The following is a 7,811-nucleotide window of genomic DNA, read 5'->3' as shown; positions in this document are numbered from 1 at the left end:
AGAGAATTTGGTAAAGTAGCAAGAAATAAAATAAACACACAAAAATGCCACCCAGTCTGAAAATATAGTGGAAGGGAAAACCCATTTAAAAGAGGAATAAAATAAAATACCTCGTCATAAGCTTAACAAGAAATCTGCAAAAAATGTATGAAGAAAACCATAAAACATTCTGGAAATATAAAAAACAGATTTCAGTAAATGGAACGATATAACATAGATAATCCATGGTCTTGGATAGAAAGATTCAATGTCAAAACATGTCAATCTCCTAAAGTACACTATGAAATTTTCCCAATCCTAATATAAATACCAAAAGATGTTTTTTTCTCTTTGAGAGATTATAAAGTTCATACAAAAAGACGAACAAACAGTAGCAGCAGGGAGACTCTGAAAAGGAAAAGCTATAGTGGGAAGGGGGAGCTACCCCTGGTAGATATTAAAAACATAAAGTCTGCATAATAATTAAAAACAGTATTGGTACACAAACAAAAGAGGGGACAAAAAAGAAAACTCAGAAGGAGATCCCAGAGCACTGGGAAATTTTGTGTAGATAAGGGGAGCATCTCAGATCAGTAGGGAGAAGATGGGCTTTTTACTAAGTGGCAGTGGAACAAAAGAATAGCCATTTGGAAAAAAAAGGGAAATTTGCATCCATTCCACACACTATGCAACCAAATAAATTCAAAATGTATTAAAGATTCAAATTTTAAAAATGAAACCTTCAAAGTACAGAGAGAGAGAGGGAGGGAGGGAGGGAGAAAACATTTTCTTTATAACTGGAATCAATGGGGAAATTTTTCTTAACTATCATTCAAAATATAGAAGCAGTAAGAGAAAAGATCCATGATCTGACTATATTAAAATTCAAAAATAAACTTTATATAACAAAAATCAGCATAAGCAATGTAAAAAGGCAAATGACAAACTTGAAAACAAGATTTCCAACTTATCTCACTGGAAAGGGTCAATACTCATAACATTAAAAGCTTCTAAAACCTGAGAAGAAAAAGACCAATAACTCCATGGAAAAACGGGTTGGAGAAATGAACCAACAATTCACAGAAATAGAAATACAAATAATGCTCAAGCATATTTAAAAGAAAAGGTGCTCAAACTCATATTAAACAAACAAACACACAAGAGAAAATGACACTGGAGAACCATTTCTCATCTATCAGAAAGGCAAGAATAAAAAATTACAACATACCTACTGGCAAAGTTGTGGGGATCCAGACATTGTCATACACTAATGTTGGGAATGCAAAATGGTCGAGTTGCTATGGGAAGGAATAGGCATTATCTAGTAAAATTACACATATGCATTTACCTTTATACCCAGAAATTCCTATCAATACTCTGGGAAAAAATTCAAGATAACATACACACTGTGGCACTATTTGCAATAGTAAAAATTAAAATAACCCAGATGTCTATCTTTGGGGATCTAGTTGAATAAACACAAAATGGAATACTATGCAATGTAAAAGATGAGAAAAATATGTATATCCTGCTATGGAGTGATTTTCTAGATATATTGATAAGTGAATAAAAAGCAAATTGCAAGAGTGTTTATAATATGCAGGCTTTTGTGTAATAAAATGAGGGAAATACCTATATATGTTTATATATACGCACACATACATACATATGCACATATACTTATGTCTTCAAAAAGAAGCAATGGAGGATAAGCCAAAAAAGAATGAAATAGTTACCTATAGGGGAAAGGAAGAAACAGGGAAGGTATTAGAATTCTCTGAATGTGCTGTTTTATAGTTTTGTCTTCGGAATCATGTAAATACTTTATACTTTAAAAAAAATTAAATACAAAAGGAAAGAAAACCCACCCAAAACTGAAAACAGACTGAAATAACTGAATTTAACTATATATCAAGTTTGTGGCCTAACAACACAGAAAAGAATTATTTTAGGCGACTTTAAACCTCAATATTTGGATGGTACATCCTTAGTAAGATGTATCTTAAGGACAATGACAATAGCTACACACCCTCAGAGAAATCTTAAATTGTATTCAATCATCTTAATTTTTCATACTACTATTGGTATGGTTATTTTGAAACTGCTATGTAAATATTTTAGATAGAGCAAATAAGTAATTATATTAACACCATTTGCAGCTTAGATGTTTTGTTCAAGAGAAAAGAAATAAAAGCAAAACCTTCCTGTAATCTTAAATTTGAATTGGCAATATCTGTATAAATTCATGGTTTCCTTTTCTCTTTCTGAAAAACTATTTATTCCCTAGCTTGGTCCACTGGAAGGTCTAGAAACAATAGCAACCCACCATACAAGTATCCCTGAGCCCAGATGGTGCCTGTTAAATACCTTTCCCCACTAAAAGGAATAGAGCTTCTTAGATAAATGACTGATTTCAAGTCTGCGTCAGGAAATATAAACCTGGGACACCTGTGGAGCCAGAAAACAAGGAAGCTCTCAAAGACTATTGGGGTCATGTCAAAAGGAATCTGGAACTAACTCCAGAAATTCCCACTAGCCCAAACTGACAAAATCTGGATCTGCCAACCATTCTGACATCACTAAAAGTGTGACCAACCAATTTGTGCCCTGCTGCCTTAATGCATTAGGAAGTGCACAGTACCACCTAATATGTTTTGTAAAATAATGACAACTTTTCTAAATCAAGCACCTGGTTCTAACTACCATTTTATAGGAAATATAAGGAAGAGAGGGATAAGTGAAACTACTCAAGGAAGCAATCAGCCTAATCTAGAATATGGGAAATTCTACAGGTTAAATTTCTGTTTTCTTCAAAGGGAAAATCATACAAAAAGAAGATGAGCTGTTTTAAATTTTAAGATACTTAAAAGGCATATAAATATAAGAAACTTGTTGGTTGACCTGCATATAGGTTATAGTTATTATCATGGGCAAAAGCTCTAATCATGAGAGAAGGGAAGCAGCCCCCGATTGCTGATTGGGTGTTACCTTAAAACTTTTCCAAGAAATTGGAATTAAGATTTGCTATCCAAAAGTTAAAATGTAAAACTAAACAACTTGGGTTGTGGGCCCGCCATTGAATTAGCTGAAACAATTAGGATGAGCCTAATTGGTTTAGGCAAATCAGGGCCTACCCCTCCAGCTGGGGGTAGGCATGTCAATATCACCCAGAAGGCAGAGCTGCTGTTATAGGGAGAGGGTGCAAAGGAAATTAGGGAGGCATCCACATGTTTACTGCAGCCAATAATATTTGGGATTTATTATTTTGAGAGTCTTTTCCTAAGAGGTAAATTTTACTCATTTTTTATCTTCAGCAGACTCACCAAACTGATTATTTATGTTGGTAACTTTTCAAGTTGCTATTACCTGACTATCAGGCCCATAGGAACAATTATCTACTTAATTTAATTATCCAGTTTTGCAAATCAAAACTATTTTATCTCTAGAGACATGAATATTTTAATGCTGAAAATTATGGTGTAATTACATTGCAAATAATTTATTTTGGTTAGCCTCATAATTCATCCATTTAATGCTACGGATAAAATCAAACATTTGTGTCAAAGAAATGCTTTATTTTCTAGCAACATAACATGTTCACGCAGGGGGAGGGAGTAGGGAGGCATGGGGAACAGGATTTTAGTTCTAGTTCGGAAGAGTAGCCGCCTTAAATAAACTGGCTTAAACCTTGATTCTCTGCCTCACCTGCTGGAATTTAGAAAAAAATATTTTAAGGGTTGAATTTTGTATACATTGCAAGGTGTCGTTTCTTTGTCAAAGTTCCATCCATAGTATGGAACAAATGAGATCTGTGTTAAATTCTGCTAAATATTAATGAACCAGAACTAACACCCATGAGTTAAATCCTGAGAGAGGACTGGAAGGAAACACTTTTTTTTAAAACATTGGTAAATTGTGTACAGTTTGTACTGTTCCCTTTTTCTCATCCTACACTACCTCTTCCATCTATCTTATGTTAAAAGCACTTTGCAGGTTTAGACATTCTGATTATAAACTATGACAGGGCCCCCAAGTTGCCATCCAGGACAGAGAAATCTCTATTATTTTAAAATGAATACTTTCATTTTCACAGAAGCTGTCTTCCTTTGAAGCTGCCCAAACAGACCACCTACACACTGGCTAGAAGTTCCTGATTTTTTTTTAGCCAAGGATACAGAAGGTATCAAAAGAGGGGTGGCTACAGAGAGCAGAAGCAGAACCAGCACGTTTTTGTATGGCTTTTACCTCTGCACTGGTGGGATGTTACCAAAATAACCCTTTATGTCCCTGTTCCCCCATCTCAATTTTTTGTCGCTTTTTGGGGGATAACATTTCTGATTTATAGACAAGTTGCAACAGTATTATAACCCCTGTAAACCGTTTACCCAGATTCAAAAATGGATATATTTTGTCCCATTTGTTTTTTGCTTTGTCATATTTTTCTCTTTCTCTCCCCACACCATACAACACAATCCTTTTTTTTTGAATAATTCAAGAGCAAATTGTAGACTTCCTACTCTGTTTAACCTATAAATACATCAGTATATAAATCCTAAGGATATTTTCTTACATAACCAGAGTACAATGAACAAATCAGACAGTTTAACATGAATATAGTACCACTATGTAACCCATTGTTTGTATTCAAACTTTAATTTTCTCAATACTGTCCTTTATAACTTTTTTTTTGCCAGTCGAGGATCCAACACAAGATCATGCACTGCATTCAGTCCTCTCTATCAATCTGTGACAGTTTCTCAGTCATTTTTTCTTTTATGACTTTGACATTTTTGGAGAGGATAGACCAGAGATTTCATAGACTGTCCCTCAATTTGGGTCTCTCTCCTGTTTCTTTGCAATTAGACTCAAATTATATATTTTTCACAAATAAACCACAGAGGTGATACTAGGTCCTTCTCAGTCCATTATATCAGGCAGCACATGATGTAGTTTTGTCTCATTACTGGTGACGTTAACTTTGATCACTTGGTTAAGGTGTTTGCGAAATTTCTGCACTGTCAAATTACTAGTTATTTATTTTCAATTAACAAGTATTTGTGGGGAGATATGTAAATATATTGTCTCATTAAACTTTCACTCCTTAATTTTTACATCTATTGATGATTTTCTATGTATTAGTTGGTATTCTATTGTGAGAAAAAGCTTTCTCTTCTCCTATTTACTTATTTATTCACTTATGTATACCTGTGTGACTCATGGATTTTTATTCTATTTAATGGGCTTTCATCCATTACTATTATAATTTATTTTAATACTAAAATTGTCCCAGCAGGAGCCCTTTCAATTTGCAAATCTCTCCTTTTTATGTATCCCCATCGTTCTTTGAGCACTTCCTTAATTTCTGGTACAAGTTATTGCAGATTCATTTTGTACTTTCCCTGTCCCAGCCCTGGAATTAACCTTTTCTCCAAGGAGCACTGGCTCCTTTTAATGTTGAGAATGATATTTAGAAAGTAAGATCTGAATGTGTTAGTTAGCTAGGTGTGTTAATTGCTAATTATGTGTCCTAGCTTTTAGGCCTTCCCATTGTAGAGGGCAAGGAAACACACACATACACTCTCTTATCCACAATATATCTATATTTACTTCTCTATTTATCTATGTTTAAAAGCTTCAAGAATGAGAAGCTTGCAGCAACGTGCTGGAACCAGCATGAACCAGCTCAAGAAGGCTGATTACTAGCTATTTGTAATTTTGTGAGCTGGTTGTTGTCTGAAATCATCCAGGAGAGGATTTATACCATTGCAATTGACAAATGCTGCAAATCAAGTTTGTTTTTATTTTACCCCCCACCAAGAGAACCAGTTTAGCAGAGTACCACTGGAAATCTGACTTTCATTATTCTCAATATATTTATTCAAAATACATTACGTGGCAAAAGGGAATTAAGGTTGCTAATCAGCTGACTTTAAAATAGGGAGATAATCCTGGATTGTCTGGGTAGGCCCAATGTACTCACAAGGGTCCTTCAAAGTGGAAGAAGGAGGCAGAAAAGAGTCAAAGAGATGTGAGGATGGAAGGAGGGTCAGAGACATTGTGTACACTGCTGCCTTTGAAGAGATGGAAGGGGGCCACAAGCCAATGAATGAGGTCTGCCTCTAGAAGCTGGAAAAGGATTCTCCCCTAGAAGAGAGCCCCCAGAAGAAATGCAGCCCTGCTGACACCTTACTTTTGGTTCAGTGAGATTCATTTTGGACTTCTAACTTACAGAACTGTAAGATAACAAATGTTTTGTTTTAAGGCACTAAGTTTGTGGTAATTTGTCACAGCAGCAATGGAAAACAAATATGCATACTATGTATATTTTTTCTGTCAAGGCTCTCTCTCTTTCAGCATAGTGTCAGTGAGATTCATCCGTTTTGTTAAGTATATCCATAATTTGTTTCACTTCATTGTGGAGTAATTCTATTATTAACTTAGTTTTTCCATTCTCCTGTGATGAACTTTTGATTATTTCTAGTCTTAGACAACTATGACAAAGCTGCTATGAACAGTTTTTTTAAAAATTTATTTTATTGAAGTATAGTTGATTTACAACGCTGTGTTCATTTCTGCTGTACAGCAAAGTGATTGATTCAGTTATACATATATATTCTTTTTCATATTCTTTTCCATTATGGTTTATCACAGGATATTGAATACAGTTCCCTGTGCTATACAGTAGTATCTTGTTGTCTATCCATTCTATATATAATAGTTTGCATCTGCTAACCCCAAACTCCCACTCCATCCCTCCCTTACCCCACCTCCCCCTTGGCAACCACAAGTCTGTTCTCTAGATCTGTGAGTCCGTTTCTATGAATGGTTTTATACAGTCTTTTCGGGGCGGGGGGGATATATGAGCATCCATTTAAGGGAATGGTCACAAATATTGCGTTTGGACTTCCCTGGTGGCACAGTGGTTAAGTATCCGCCTGCCAATGCAGGGGACACGGTTCGAGCCCTGGTCTGGGAAGATCTGACATGCCACGGAGCAACTAAGCCCGTGCACCACAACTACTGAGCCTGCGTTCTAGAGCCCACAAGTCACAACTACTGAGCCTTCATGCCACAACTACTGAAGCTCGTGCACCTAGAGCCCGTGCTCCGCAACAAAAGAAGCCACCACAATGAGAAGCCCGCATACCACGATGAAGAGTAGCCTCCACTCGCCGCAACTAGAGAAAGCCCGCGCAGCAATGAAGACCCAACACAGCCATAAATAAATAAATTAATTAATTAATTAAAAAAAAACAAAAACAAATATTGGGTTTGCCAGGTCCTTAAACCAAACAGTATCAGCAAGGCCACATCCTCATCCCCAGAAGAGTAGTCAATACCCAGATGTCCCTGAAAAATATCTCAGCCATCAGCATCCAGTGTTACAGAAAACCTGTCTCCCAACAAAATCTGAAAAGTCAGATTCAAGAAGCCAGAACAACGCCATATATAATTACATTTTAAAATCTATTAAGGGACTTCCCTGGTGGCGCAGTTGTTAAGAATCCGCCTGCCAATGCAGGGTACATGGGTTCGAGCCCTGGTCTGGGAAGATCCCACATTCCCGGAGCAACTAAGCCCATACGTCACAACTATTGAGCCTGCACGCTAGAGCCCGCAAGCCACAACTACTGAGCCTGCGTGCCACAACTACTGAAGACCACGCACCTAGAGCCCGTGCTCTGCAACAAGAGCCCGCACACTGCAACGAAGAGTAGCCCCCGCTCGCTGCAACTAGAGAAAGCCCGTGCACAGCAATGAAGACCCAACACAGCCAAAAATAAATAAATAAATAGATTTTAAAAATTAAAAAAAATAAAATCTATTAATAA

The sequence above is a fragment of the Orcinus orca genome, chromosome 11, assembly GCF_937001465.1.
Source record: "Orcinus orca chromosome 11, mOrcOrc1.1, whole genome shotgun sequence".
Taxonomy (NCBI): domain Eukaryota; kingdom Metazoa; phylum Chordata; class Mammalia; order Artiodactyla; family Delphinidae; genus Orcinus; species Orcinus orca.
This window is presented reverse-complemented; position numbering follows the sequence as displayed.